This window comes from Equus caballus, chromosome 1 (assembly GCF_041296265.1).
Source record: "Equus caballus isolate H_3958 breed thoroughbred chromosome 1, TB-T2T, whole genome shotgun sequence".
NCBI lineage: Eukaryota > Metazoa > Chordata > Mammalia > Perissodactyla > Equidae > Equus > Equus caballus.
This window is the reverse complement of record NC_091684.1, coordinates 9,767,886-9,783,541: the sequence shown is the minus strand read 5'-3', so window position 1 is coordinate 9,783,541 and position 15,656 is coordinate 9,767,886. Positions and strand designations below refer to the sequence as shown.

At 52.0% G+C, this 15,656-nt stretch overlaps 1 long non-coding RNA gene across 1 annotated transcript; it reads left to right on the top strand.

The window, feature by feature from the left end:
• The first annotated feature begins 681 nt into the window (after window positions 1-681).
• LOC111772839 (uncharacterized) lies at window positions 682-7,699 on the top strand. Its single transcript, XR_002806926.2, has 3 exons — window positions 682-767; window positions 1,776-1,874; window positions 5,553-7,699. It is a non-coding gene; the product is annotated as an uncharacterized lncRNA (long non-coding RNA).
• Window positions 7,700-15,656: the final 7,957 nt, after the last annotated feature.

Genomic DNA, 15,656 nt, shown 5'->3' with positions numbered 1-15,656 from the left:
GCCCTCTCACCCCAGATAAACGAAACGCACCGAAAAGGCAGGCTTCAACTAAACAGTGGGTGGCTTTAACTTTCTCGAGAAAACCCCGTGCCCGCGCCCCCCGGGGTCCTCTTAAGGCCGCGCGGACTCCTCCCCGCAGCCCCTCGCTGCCTCCAGACCTGCCCCCCCGGCTGCGGACCGACTGAGGCCTCGTCTGCTCGCGGCGCCTCCTGAACTAGAGGCCCTTCTCCAGTTTGACTCTGTCAGCAGTCAAAACAACCGGGCGCCCCTGCTGCCAGCAGCCCGGGGCTCCACGGCAGCTTATCTTGGGCCTGAAACGCTCCAAAGGAACGCGGGCCTCCCCCCGCCCGCCGGCCCGGAGCTCGCTTCCTGCGGGCACCTCCGCGGGACGCCTGGAGCTCGCCGCCTGGCGCTCCTTCAGGAAGCCCTGGCCTTCCAGGCCATCAGAACCTCCGCGTGCACACACCCAGGAGATGCCAAGCCCAGAAACAGGGTGACGGCCACTCGGGCCTCCGGTTGGGAGCTGGGATTTGAAAATTCAAAACATGCCTGAGAGCTGCCATGTGCTTTTAATTTCCCTGTTTTGGTCAAAGCAGGGAAAAAAGACATCCGAAGAGTGGATCCAACGAGTCACTGAAAGAACGCTCCCCAAATATTTCACAATGGCATTTCCGGACATGCATTTTAATTGGTTGGTTTGACGTTCGATTATCACCATCCTTTCACAGTGACAGAAAATAAGTGGCCCAGGAAGTCACCAGCAATTGGTAATGAGCTCATAAATCTTTCATCCCCACAGCCGCAGATCGGTGCCCAGGGAGGGGAACTTACCCACACTGCATGTGCCGTAATGTCCTGGTTTGTGGCCCAGGCTTGAGTGTCCAGCCATATCTGTGGGGACAATTTGACCACAGGTAACCCCAACAGAGAGTATGGACCAATAGCCACCTCAGTTGTGAAGGGCTGAATGTTTGTGTCCCCCAAATTCGTATGTCGAAACCCTACCCCCCAATGTGATGGTATGAGGAGGTGGGGCCTTGGGAGGTCATTGGGATTAGATGAGGTCATGAGGGGGGAGCCCCCAGGAATGGGATTAGTGCCTTCTGGCTTCCCTTATCTGCTCTCCGCTTTCACTGGGATGACACAAGAAGGTGACTGTGTACAGGGCAGAACAGGGCCCTCACCAGAGCTCAGCCACGCGGGCACCTTGACCTCAGGCTACCAGCCTCCGACTCTGTGAGAAATACATTTCTGTTGTTTATAGACCACCCGGTCTGTGGCACTTCCTTATAGAGTCCGAACGGACTAAGACACCAGTCAGGGAGGCTCCCCGAAACTTAGGGAAGGGACTGACTGCCACCACTGACTGGCAAAGAGACTGCCAGTGGGAAGGGACCGGGGTTGGGGGGGGGGTGGGGAAGGACTTCAGGTGTCTATTTGTAGTTAAGAAAGGAGGAAGGGAGGGGAGGAGAAGTCTTTGGGAACTGACTCCTCGAGCAACCCAGAACTTAGGGAGCTTCCATTCCTGGATGTCTCTGTGTAGGTCTGTGTGCTCACGGTCACGTATGTACTCAGGGACTGTGTTGTAAGGAGTTAACGTCACCCAAAGAAAGGTCTGGCCTTTGTCCTTGACCCCTAGGAGGTGACCTCTAAGCCCTTGGAATGTCTTGCCTGATAATTGTCTTTGTTTACTGGGGGCCTTGGACCACACTGGATAGTCTAACCATGTGATTTCTGGGGGGGGGGGGCGCTGTCTTTGGGCCATGCCTTATCAGCTAGACCTCCAGAGGGGCTGCAGACAGAGGCCAGCCATGAGCAATCAACCAAGTCAACGTGACCAAGCTCCAGTAAAAACTCTGGACCCCAAGCATCGGGTGAGCTGCCCTGGTCGGCAAAATTTTACGTGTGTTATCCACGTCGCTACAGAAGTCCCTGACTCCCCTGGGAGAGGACACCTGGGAGATCTGTGCCCCCTGCGCTCTGCCCCACATGCCTCCCCCCTTGGCTGGGTTTAATCTCTGTCCTTTCCCTGTAATACACCGTGACCACAAGTACAACAGCTTTCAGCATGTGCTGTGGTCCTTCTGGGAATTGTCAAACCTGAGGGTCTCCTATATTGTGAGAGGCTTTTGGCTCCTTTCCTACCCCTCCACATAGGGGAGGGCAGCCCCAAACTCATAAAAAAGCAACATTTGCAAAAACTGATAAATTAGACTTCATCAAAAAGGGACAATTATGCTTGTCAAGTCCTCCCACTACATCGTTTTAAATAAATAGAAGTAGGATGACCATATAAGACTCACCAGTTAAATGGGAGAGTAAGATACTTTCTGCAAAAAGATGTCCACCGTGGTGTCGTGTGGAGTAGCAACGCCGTTCCCCAGCTGTGTGCCACGCAAGGACGTCAGGCAGCCACCGATGATGAAATTCACAGGAGCTTGACAGAACATGAAAAATACTTATGCTGTAATATTAAATTTAAAAAATCAGGGTTTAGGACTATATAGAGAGCATAAGTCTGAGGTTTCTTTTAATAGGGTGACAAGTGTTAATTAAATTAGAGACTACGTGAGTCTAGGAAGGCACAGGTGAAACTGTGCAAAAGGACAGGCAGAGATGGCGGCCACCTGGAAGCCAATCGTCTTTGTCTGTGCTCGGTCCAGCCTCAGTCCTTGGTTATGCAAGTGCAAGGTCAAGAGGCCCCTTTGCAGGCACCCTCTTGTGTGTGGTGGGGGCCAGTATTGCACTGCTGTTGTGCACCCCTCCAGAGTTCCCTCAGCCCTCTGCTCACTCCACCTTTGCTACAGCAACCAGCTCTGAGCAGGATTTATGCTAACTGGAGAGCCCTCCCTCCCAACTTGCAAATTAACACCTTATGGGACACTCTTGACCAATGGGGTCAGAAGCTAACAGTGTTTCCCACTCTGTTCGTTGGGTAGACAGTTCTAAGACATATTCCATAGATTTCTTTGAGAGTCTGCAGGACTGGGCAGCTAGCTGCCTTTTGCAGTCAATAATGCATCTTTGAGTTGACTCTCCATCTTTCTCTGTGATCCCCCTAGCCCCACTCTGCTCCCTGCATCCCGTTCCCAAGAATGCCAAGAGAGAGTTGGCTTAAAGTTGCTCCTCTTTCTGGAACACATGGCTCTGGGTACACGGAGTGCGGGAAGGGTCCTGACTAAAGGTCTTGCCTCCGGGGTGAGTTACATCATAGGACACTCATGTTTCTTTAAAACATCCTCTACACTCTCCTCGAGTCTCACACCCAGCTGCACTTTTTCCTCCTCTCTCTTTCTCCCCATACTCCCACCCCCTGGATCTCGGCTCCACGGCCCCCTGCCCACCAGATCTCTCTCTTCCTCTAGTAGGTAGTAATCAAGTCCCTTCCCTTGGCTTCTTCAGTTCTGCTTCTAGACTCTTCGCCTCATTCACCAGGGAGAAAACCATGCTTTCAAGCACGGCAGACAAAAGCTACTCCCTAGAAGGTGGGGTGAGGAAGGCAGTAAAGGTCGACTCCTTTGTTACCTCCATCTCAATGGGGTGACAAAACTGAGGCTCGGGGAGGTCAATGACAGCTAGAAGGAGGCAAAGTTGAGAACTTTGCCAGCAATGCCCCCTTTCTGGGCAGCCTCCCTGACAAAATAAAGGGGAATCCAGGTGAGCCCCAAGTTCCTCTCCTGATAACTCAGGGGTGTGTGCGGGGGTGCTAGCAGGTGGAGAAAGGAGCCTGCACTTGGATTCTGGACCTGATGCTGCCACTTGCAGCCATAGGATCTCAGGAGAGCCCTGGTTCCCTCGGAGCCCCAGGCTTCCCTTCTGCAGGGAGGGTTGGGGAGGAAGGCGTTGACCTAGCAGCTGAGGTGCCTTCCTTCCTGCTCTAACAGCCGGAAACCCTTCTGACTTCTACAGCTCTGAGATGCCTCCACCCCCAAACTTCTGTCAGCTAGGATGCTTCTCCCGCTCTCAGCCCTGTTAGAAGGGGAAACACACACTCGCACATGCACACACACTCACGCGCGCGCACACACACACACACGCTAAAATCCTGGCGTTGGGAAGAGAAAATACAGTGGGATTTGAGCTCTTTGTGTACTTCCAGGAACCAAACACGCTTCCTTAAGAAAGAACTCCCTTTTTCCACAAAATCTCCTGACAGTTCCTTGAAGCTCAAGTTCACAATGAGTTTTCTCCTCCAAGCATCCTGATGGCTCGTCTGAGGAGGGAAACAAACTTTTTGAAAGAAAAAGCCTCCGGCAACACGTTTTATTTTTCAGGGCTCTGCTTTGAACACGCTGGTTTTAATCTTTCTAGACTTAAAGCCCAGACTTCAGAGGCAACGAGGGCAGATCTGTCTCTAAGAGGAAGGAGCCAGGGGCCAGCACCGCCTCCGCCCGCAGCCATCCCTGTGGACCTGCTGGCAACCCCATGGCCACTCCTGCAGCTAGATAGGGAGAGGTTGGGTTGGGGGAAGCTTTGTCTTCCTTTTAAATAGAATTAAGACTTCATTGTTCCTAGCTCAAAGAGGCATAAACACAAAAATACCGCCGAGAAAATGAATCTCCAGAAAAAGGCAGTTCTTACAAGGCGTTTATATTTCTCTCTCTCTCTCCCACTCTCTCTCTCTGGTCAGTGTTTCTCACACTTTTCTATGCACACAATCACTTGGGGATCATTCTTCAATGTATATTCTGACTCAGTGGGTCTGGGGAGGGGCCTGGGAGTCCGCATTTCTAACCAGCTCCCAGGCGATACTGAACCTGCTGATGTGGGGTTGCACTGTGGGTAGCGAGGGCTCAGGCAAGAAGAGGCATTTCATTATGTCACAAAGCAAGAGTCTGTCGGTGGGTGCATGCAGGGCGGTTTGTAGCTCCATCGTATCAGCAGGCTTGGTCAGTGTCTACCATTCTCCCAGCCTCGAGGTGGCCGCAAATAGCAGGTCTTCACATGAGTGATCCTGAAGAGGAGGTAGAAAGGGGCTCTTTCCCCCGGTCTGCTGCTTTTACTAGGAAGGGAACAGATTCCACAGAAGCCTCCTGGGAGACACCCCGTAACATCTCATTGGCCAAAGCTCTGTCTCCTGGCCACCTGGGCTGCCAGGGAGCCTGGGAGCGTGAGCACCTGTAAAGGGAATGAGGTTACCATGCAGACACTTTCAGGAAGAAAGAAAGGGGAATGGCGCTGGCTGACCAGCCAGCAATGGCTCATAGCCATCTTTCAAACGCTTGAGGCCACCCCTTTATTCTCTACCTACTGGGGGCCAGTGGAAAGAGAACAAGGTCATGCCAGGTTTTCAACATGGAACAGGTGGTAGTGGTGGGAGGCAACCCTCATCTGGGACACAGGTGGGACACAGCCCAACTGACTCTAATTGGGGTAGGGGGAAATGCAGGTGGGACATAGCCCAGGTGACCCTCATCTGAGGACACAGGTGGGGCACAGCCCAGGTGACCCGGTAGCCCAGCCAGAGCACCAGCCCTGCCAGCCCCTCTCATCAGACAGCCTGGAGCCAATGCAGACGAGACACCCGGCCTCCCTTTCTCCCTCTTCTCTAGGAGCAAACACATCATGTTTCCTGGTATCCTGGATACCACATCAGGGACATAAAGCCAAGAAGTGTCTCTGCTGAGCCAACTGCGAACAGTGCCAATTAAACTCGTCCCACAGACCTGCAGAGCTCTAAGTGTTGGGAACCAAGGTATCATTTTTTCCAGAGCAATATGCTGCCCCTCAGAAACAAGGGTTACCATGGTGATGTTCTCTACCTGGGCCTGCCTAGGGTAAGGCTGGAAACAGGACCCACGTATTCAAGCCAGGCCAGTAAAGCAGCATAGAGTGGGCCCAGTGGGCAGAGGGCAGGCAGGTTCAGAAAGTCCCTCTGCTCAGTGCCCTGGTGGGTTTGGACCTTCTGCATCACATGGTGGCTCTTCCTGAGGTGATGTGGGAGGAGCCCAGCTGTGGAGTCAGACAGACCCGAATTCCAATCCCACCTCGGCCGCAGACCTGTGTGTGGCCTCTGGCAAATTACTGAACTGTCTCGGCTTCTATTGCTATGTCTTCGAAATTCGGGGAGAGCAAGGCATAGTCCCTAATTCACAGGACTGTGGAGATGAAAACGAGACCATGCATGTGAAGTGCTGGGCCCGGTGCCCGGTATAGAAGCCAGCAGAGGACAGGCGTCTGGGTGGTATAGAGACCATGTCTGCAAAGAGGCGGCGGGACGTGACTTTCATCAGGCCCGGACAGGCAGACTCACGCAAACGGGCAGAAAATGAGATGAAGGTAAACGTCGAAACCCAGCGCCTCAATGTGCCGTGAAAACTCCTGTCCCGGGGACCGGAAATGCGCACAGTGCGCATGATCAGGGCTACGCAGGGAGCCGGGCTCAGGACCGGAGCCACGTGACCTGCTCTCTGCGAACCGCTGTGAGAGACCAGGGCCCTGAAGGACCGGCCGGCACGCCTTTCCTTCCGCAGGCAGAGCTGGCAGGGCACATCCAGGGGCTTGGGTGGAACAAGGAGGAGTGGAAGGACCGAGTGCTAAGTGGCGCCATTCCACTATCAAACTGCCTTGTCTCCAGAACCGGAATCTTCCCAATGTCCTGACCCCTAAGCTCCCTGCAGCCGTCATCATCGGGATCAGACCCCGTCGCAGGCTCCCTGCGCGCGGCTCATGCTGGGAAGCCGCAGCCCCCACCGATAGGGCGGGGAGGCCCCAAAGTCTGCAGCCTAGTCCTCCTCCTGCCCTGCGAGGCACTGCCCGCACCCACCTCGGTGCCTCTCCTTATACCCATTCCGTGATAGATGAGCCCTCATCCTGATGTACATGGAGATTCTCAGGAATTCAGCCTGGAGAAGAGTTCCCAAGCCTGGGAATGTTTCCAGCAAGCTTATACATCTCTGATCTAAATACCGTGGGTGATGGTCTTAACAATAGCGCTCAGTGAGCAGCCTCGCTTCCCTCATGTCCAAGTTCTGGGGGATACCTCAGCATCTACCTGATAAGCCTTTGTATATGTCAGTAGCTTTTCCCTCTCAACTTCCAGCATTTAAAGCCAACACTGAATTTTTGGAGGGGAAGGGTTCGGGGGGCTCATCAGCACACACCTCTCCAGGTCTGTGGGTTAGATGGAGACTCCCACACCGATGGGTACAACAGGGGTGGGGTGGGGGTTCCTCAAAGGAACAGGACAAGCCTGGAACTTCTTGGAGCATCTATTGTCTCCACAGTGAGTGTATTCATTTCCTGGGGCTGCCATAACAAAGTACCACCAGCTGGATGGCTTGAAACAACAGAAATTGATTCTCTCATAGATCTGGGGTCTATAAGTTGAGAGTCGAGGTGTCGGCAGGGCCGTGCTCCCTGAAGGCTCTGGCGGAGGGTCCTTCCTGGCCTCTTCCAGTGTCCAGTGGTTGCTGGCAATCCTTGGCATTCCTCATCTTGCAGCTCCATCGCTCCAGTCTCTGCCCCTGTGGTCACATGGCATTCTCCCTCACGTGTCTGTGTTTCTGTGTCTCTTCCCCTCTGCTTAGAAGAACACCAGTCATGTTGAATTAAGGGCCCACCCTACTCCAGTGTGATCTCATCGAAATTTAATTCATTACATCTGCAACAACCCTATTTCCAATAAGGTGAAATTCTGAGGTACTGCGGGTTAGGACCTCAACATATCTTTCTGGAGGACACAATTCAACCCAAAATAGTGAGTGATGTAAAAACACTGTTTTTGTGTTTAAGCCAACCTGGATGAATGAGGGAATAAAACGTAAAATTCACATGAGCGAAAATGAAGCCCCTCACACCTGCAGCAGCCTTCACGCCCCTCTGCCTCTGGGGATGCTTGGGGAAAGAGCTCAAAAGCTGGAAGACCTCATTATGACTAGTGGGCAGGCCACTTAGCCTCTCTGAGCCTCATCTGAAATGAGGAGGAAAGCAGCCAAAGTACATAAACGTAGAATCAGTAGGCATAATGGCTCACGGCACAAAAGTTCTTAGAGGGTGTGCTCCAGAGGGCGCTAGTGCGGGTGCTTGGGAAATGTGCTCATGAGGGTGTCGGGAAAGACTGTGAAAGAATTTGAAATAGGCAGACGAGGTGACTGGATGTCCTGTCTCGTGCACCCTCCAGGGTTATCTGATTCTCCACAGGGCCTGCACCCTCACTGTCCTTGAGCCGTTTGCCAACTCCGTGAGTTGCAGAGAAGTTAGAGCAACGCGAATGGTTCCTGTCTGTAAGCACACATGAGTTTTGTCTGTTGGTGTCATTGACTGTTGCCCTGTGGGTATTGGCCAGTTTTGCACCTATTTCTACATTCGGTTCAGCATTCCTGTTTGCCTGGATATGTGTGTTCTTTGAATTTCCCTTTGAACTAGTTGTAGCGTACTATCGGTTTCCTCATTATTTAATGATGAGCTAAATAAACTTGACATGAGTTCATTTCATATTTTCTGAGACTCATGACTTTACCCTTTACAAAGTTATCTTTTTAACGGGGGGAACAGGGTACAGCATTTGAATGTACAAGTTCCTGGAAAGTTGAGAAATGACAGCGGCAACAATGAAAATGCCAGGGTGTGAGGCCCTCAGGGGTCTGTCGTCTCAGACGTCATCTGGGAAGGAAGTGCCAGCTGTTTGGGATGTGCGTGGTCAGCAAGAGGCAAATCTTCAGGTGGCCAGCAGGCTGCAGGAAGGCCAGCCGCCCCTTGGGCCTCAAGAGGGCTGATTTTCAGCTCCACGAAGTGATGAGGTTAGGTCTGAAAAATGACAAACAGAATCATAAAAGCGTCACTGCTGGCTTCGTGGCCGGGCTCTGTGTGTGCCAGCGGGCTGGAGCTGGGCTGCCAAGACATTACTGACAGCCCCTGCGGGTGGATGTCCAGGGCCAGGGCCGTAGTGGGGCTGTCCAGTGTGATGAATCTGCCTGCACAGACAAGACCAGGCTGCCTTGGGCCCGGAGGGATTCCGCCTCCTGTTCCTCTTTCCTGATGGAGGAGACACAGCCCCTGCTGCCCCCCGGCCCCCCAGAGTAGGAGAGTCTGTGCAATTGATGACTCTTAGAAGGCGTTTCTGTCTCTAGAGCTGAGGCTGGGGGGGGTGGGGGGGGTGGGTCCTTCATGGAATTCTAATTAAAGGAGCCCCTACTCTTGGTTACCTGCTGCTGCTTCTATCTGGGGCCACTCTGCAATGCTCCACAGGTTGGTCAGGGTACGCCAGCCCTGCAAAATTGAAAGTTCAGGAACTCTTTGTTCATGATGTTGCACAAAGAGCCAGGCTTGGGCATGAGACTGACCTGGGCTGCAATCCCAAATCTCCCTTGCCCGCCGTGTCACCTCGAGGGAGGCGCTCCCTTCAGTTTCCTCAGTCCATAAAAGGAGTAATAACAGCGTGCCCCTGGTGGGTTGTGGGGATCTCATGAGAACATATGAATTGTGCTGAAAACAGTGCCTAGGACAGAGCAGACTCGCCCTAAATATTGGTTCCCCACCTGCTCCTTCTTGTAGAGTAGAAGCAGAGGGTCCTCTGTAGGCTCTTACAGCACTAGACTTTGCCACGTTTTACTTCTGGCTCTGACACAAACTCCCTCATTTCTGCTTTCTGGCTCTTTGAAGTCAGGGGACCTGAGCCAGGCGTGGAATCCTAGCCTGCCACCCTGCCATTTCTCAGGACCTGGGAAAACTGAGCTGTTTTCTAAGAAATGGCTGCAAGGTCTCAGCAAAACACTGTCCCTACTCTCTTTCCCTCTTGCCCCTCCCCAGATGGACAAGAATTTCTGGACAGGGCCAAGCAGATGTGAAGAAGTTTCCTCAGGGTTATTTGCAGAATTTTCTATAACCTCACTGCCCCCTGGAAAAGAAGACAGACTCTCTGCTGCATTTCCAACATTCTGCCTCCGAAGGCAAGAAGCCTCAGCACTTCTCCCCCTGATTGAGACGCTCGGCTGTTCTCAGGCCGGAGCGCGGGCTCCACAGAGCAGGTGCGGGGCCTCAGCTGTCCCAGAGAAGCCGCCAGCTGCAGGTCGGCATGGGCGGCTGGGCCTATTATTCAAGGTGATGGAATTCTCTGGCCTGGAAAGCTCACCGTGTCCATGAAGGAATGAGCTTCCCCATTTCTGCCAAATGATTAAACTATTAAGTGAAAAACATCGCTGAGGATCAAAGGGAGCCGGGGCAAATCGTGTCCTGAGATGACTCCCCAGGCCGCCCCTCCAAGAGCTCTTCCCCTTGAACTTCTGGTAGCAGCATCACCCTCAGGCAAGACCCAAGACTGCCGTTTCTTTCCCTCTCCTCCAAAGACCACACTTTTTCTGGAAGATATTCTCCCCCTTGACAACTATTCCAAGAATGCAGGCAGAGTTCATATTTTCTTCTAAAAATTGTGCCTCCAGACTTTGAGCTGTGCTGATGCATATGCGTCGACAACTAAGCAGGTCAACAACGCGGCTGATGTGAAAATCTGAAAGCACAGAAGAGATGTCTTTAGAACCACCCACCCCTCACAGGTCCCTCTCAAGAGCTGTTGCAAGGGCATTTGAAATGATTCCACGAATTGTAACCTACGTATGTCCCAGCCTCGGAGGAGCTGGAGGGGATCTGAGCTAATCTTCCTTCCAAAGTGTCTAGAAGTCACCATTCTGGGAGAGCAGGGAGTTACCTTAATGTCCTCAAGGTCACCTCTGGCCCTCAACTTGGGGTTTGTGCCCCCCTCCCACCTCCTCCCACGCACACCCTTTGCTGCTCATGGAGCCAACTCAGACCTGGACTCTGCGGTTTCTACACGCACACACATACATGCACATGTACCTGCACATGCATTCACATATACCGCTCACATGTGGAATTTGTGTGTTTATAGATTTTTATGGGGTAACTGGAGGCAGGGAAAGAATGCCTGGGCATAGATTGCTACCTGTTTACCGCAATAGGCTCCCTTTCTCTGGGCACATAAACTACGTTTCCCAGCTTCCCTTGCAGTAGGGATTGGCCAGGTGATGAGTTCTAGCCATTGGAGGGAGAGCAGAAGTGAATGTGCCATGGTGTATCTGTACAATAGAATACTCTTCAGCATTAAACAGGAACAAACTATGGACCCCCACTATGTCAGGACGAACCTCAAACACATAATCCTCAGTGAAGGAAGCCAGACACAAGAGACCGTGTATTGTATGATTTTATTTATATGAACTGTCCAGGATAGGCAAATCTATAGAGATGGAAAGTAGATTAGTGATTGCCTATGGGTTAGGAACAGTCAATGGGCACACAGGATCTTACTGGGAGGATGAAAATGTTCTACAGTTACTGAAAATCATTGAATCGTATACCCAAAATGAGTAAACTGTATGATATGTGAAATATATCTCAATAAATTTGTTAAAAAAAACAATTTGTTTAAAAAAAAAAAGAAGTGAGCATGCCATTTCCAGAACTGAGCTGTAAAAACCTCCCACATGTTCAAGGCCCTTCCCTTCAGGCTGATGGATGCAGACAGTGATGGAGAAGAGACGGAAGGACCCGGGTCCCTAAGTGACTTTGTGGAGGAGAGCCACCCACCAGGCTGTTCTGGGAGCGAGAAGTGAACCTGTGCCCTGTGCTGAACCGCTGCTTGTTTGGGTTTTGTTGTCACAGCAGCTAGCTTATGAATTCGTGCAGATAGTTCCACAGCAACTGTGTGCATTTCCATTTGGATCACATTCTGGGTCTTTGGCCACACCACCGCTGGAATTGTGTCTCTTCACCAGAAGCTCTTTCACCTTCCCCACATCTCAGTGGGTTCTCTCTTTCTCTCCACCCTTCCTCCCTCTGCCTCACCCCTACCTCTTGAATTGCCACCAGGAACCCCAGATTCTTCTCTCTATTGTGCAGAGCATGGCTGTCAGTGGAGACCAAGATGACAGGTTGTTTTCAGGGTAGCTGTGGGGGAGAGAAAGGAGGTGAGGGAATTATCCCTGTGGGTGTTGAGGGTGGGAAGGGGGTGAGCCAAGGGGTGGGGGGAGGCAGGGAACTCATGGGGTCAGGCTCTGTCAACTCTGCTGGAGGTGCCTGGGCACAACTGAGGCCACATCGCTCCATGCACTAACTGGGGAAGGGGTGCCAGCAGACATGGGCCTGGGCACACTGGTGCCCTTTTCCATCTCAAGCACCCAGGCTTTTCTCCTCTCCAGAACTGAGGTGGCATAAGGACAGGAGGAATCAAAAACATTTTGAGTCATAAAAGAGAAAAGGTATTGAATATTAGCATGGAACAGATATTGACACAAAGAAATGCCTTGAAGCGTGCATATTATCTGCAACAAGCAAAATAATTTCTCAAGCATCATTGAAACTGTGGAGGAGAAGAATCCTGGAGAGTTTCCGTGGCAGGAGCAAGGACGAATGGAAGCTCATGTTCCAGGCCCCTTGTTATTCACTGAAGGCATTTACAACGGCTTAGGCGTTTTCTTTACTGGCTCCAAGCCCGGCAGAATCCACCCCTGCAGGCAGCTTCCCTCTCCTTTCTGCCCAGCACTGCCTTAGAGCAGCCCCCGTCATGCCACCTATAGCGCCATGGCTCCTCCTTACTCCTGTTCCTGCCTCTTCTCTTTCCTCCTCCAGCCCACTCTCCACAGCCACATTTATAACCAGGTCGCTCCCCTGCTTACAGCCCTTTGAAGACTTCACATTGCCGCCAGGATAAAGTTCCTTTCCCTCAGTGGAGCGGGATCACCCTGTTCAGTTATTCAGGTTGTGTACTGCACAGGTTTAGAGATGCTCCTAGAACGGTGCAGTCCACAATCTACACATCTGTACCCTGTGGTCCTGAGTGTAACATGGAGAGACCTTCAAGGTCTACAGGCCCCCACATCTCTCTGGCCGCACCTGTCAGCATCTTTGACAGACACTTTCTGTCTAACCACTTAGAATCCTCACTTGTGCAGCCATGTGCATCCAGGTCTTTCCATACTCTGTTCCTTCTGCCTGACCTCCTCCCACCTCCCTTCTTCAGCCAGATATTCGCCCTTCCAAGTCAACTCAGCATCACGTCCTCCAGAAGGCTGCCTCCCCCTCCTCACTCAGTCCTCCATGCCCCTCGGGGGCGCCCGGTGAGGTGTTATTTCTCTATCAAAGCACAGACTGCCCTGTGTGGTGCCTGTCCTATGAGGTCCCTGAGGACGGCCACCATTGTGTCCGGAGATGTGAGGTGAGGTCTGGGCTGCCCCTAGTGGAGCTGAAAGCGGAGTCACAGATGATTACACCTCAGCCAGGACGAGGGCCGAGAGGGAAATGCTGAGGGAAGCCAGAGGGAAACTGAGGCCAGGACGAGGGCCCTGGGGTAGGCAGACCTGACACCAGGGTGAGTGCCGGGAAACTGGAGGAAAGATGGCAGATTATTGTTGAAAATATGCACCATCCCTTCCCCTCCTTGCTACACCTCTCATCTCCACCCAAGCCTTTCTCGGATCATGGCCACAGTGCCCTGCTTACCCTAGGGCCAGCAAGACACCTGCTAATCCAGCTTGGTAAAGTGTGCCGGGAAGGGCCTGGGTGGCAAAGAGTAATAAGGACAGGTCAATGGAAGCAGCACCACCGGCCAGTGGGAGAGGGTGCAGGCCGAGGAGCTGACCCAGAAGGTCGTTATGATATAAGGCAACATTAACAGGGCAGACAGAACCGAGGGTCCGTGTGCAATTTAATCCCCCTGAAGTGAGATGCAGAACGCATCTCGGCTGGAGACACAACATCCTCTCCTAAGACCGCAGGGCGCTCTGCCCACAGGCGCTGGCAACGAGCCTCTTGGAGAAAGCGTCCTTGTTGACCTAGGAGAGAGAATGAAACTGCAGAATCGCGGAGATTAAAATGCAGTCACAGAGATCAACCGAGAGCCACTGGAATCTCATATTCTGCTGGAATGATTAAAATTCTCCCGATGGGTCTCGATACAAAAGGTCAGATAATTGGATTCTCTAAAGTGGATTCTGTATCCACACAGCAAATACCCACTAGAGAGTTCAGGCCAGAAGGGCTCTGTGGGGTGAGCAGCAACTGCCTTGGGGGCGGGGGAGGCATGGGACTCGGGGTGAGGCTGCACACAGAAAGAACCGGTCGGAATGGTCATGATGAGGGAGACAGGTGCCTTATTTTATTTTTTTGTTATTTTATTTTATTTTTTAATGATATTGCTGTGTTAAATGCTTTTGGTTCTATACTGGGTTTCTAAATCTTGAGCTTTTCTTTTTTTTCTTTAAATGAGAAACAGACCACAAAGGAGGCATTTTGTTATGTATTTTAAAGCGGTCACATCCTGGGAAAACAAATGGAAAGGCAGACATAACACACGCTGGTGCATCCGTGTTCGCATGCATATATGCATCAGCTCATGGTCCCTTAGAATCAGCCGGTTTCTACCATCTTTCTTCATGCAGAAAGGGGAGTATTTTCCAAACACTTTCTCAATTAGGGAGAAATGGCTCTGGCAGAGCTTTCCGCTGACACAGACCTCTATTACGGCTCCTCTCCTCCTGCCCGCTCTCCTTTCCTAATGAAGTGACTAGTTCTTCCTCTTGGGTTTTTTGTTACCAGTTGGAGGGAAAAAAATGATCAACATTTAAACAGGTCACAGAGAAGCAATGAATATGCTGATTAAATGCCCAAGATGTGGAGCTGGACACACCCAGGCTCGAGGGTCTCCGCCACTTTCTACTGTGCAGGTGGCTTCACCACTCTAGCCTCAATTTTATCCTCTGGAAAATGGGCATAAGAATTGAGGATTAAAAGAGATGACGCCTTTACAGGGCTGCCTAAATAAGCATAGGACATATTAGTATATTTTATGAATCATATAGACTAAGTGTATCACTTACCCTAGAGAACTCAGTTTCTTGGGCTGGAAGAGGTCCTGGAGATCATCTAGTTCAACAACTGATCTTGCAGGAGAGACTGGTCTGGGGGCGGTGGGGCTCACTAGGGCCAGGTCGCAGGGAAGCGGAAGCTAATTCTTTTTGAGCACCTACTGTGTGCACGCCCCACACTCAGCATCTGGTCCTGGTCTGTCCTTCTGCCCAGCTGCTGCTGCCCCCTCCAGCGCTCCATGCTCCAGGTAAATGGCATGAGCCCAAGCTTGGTCAGCTTTGTTCCTGCCCATTGAGCCCTGGCATCCGTCCCCTGGCCCACCACCTCTGCACATCCCCGCCCCCCATTTGGGTTAGCATCTGTGGGACGCTGTTGCAAGTAACAGAACCCATCACCACCATTACCACTGAGCTAGCAAAAAGGAGAGTTTATCATGAAAACATAGGTTGGATTATGAACTCCATGAACAGAGGTAAGTTGGGCTCCTGAAAGGACCAGAACCAGGTGGTGTGCCCTTGGGGACCCAGGACACCTCTAGTTCCTGGGGTGTATCTGTGTCATTGTGTACCAGGCACCAAGCACGGTGCCAAATGCTTTACATGCTTTATCTCATCTGATCCTCCCACAACCCAGTGTGGTAGATGGACTTGGCTCCATTTCACATTGGGAAACTGAGGCACAGAGCAGGTACTAGCTTGCCCACACTCACTCAATCAATCAATCAAGGAGCAGGAATCTGAACCAAGCTGTCTGGTGCCATTTCACTCTGATTGGCCCAAGCAGGCCAGGTGGCCCCAGCCCTGGACCAATCAGCATGGCCTGGAGGCAGGGAGACA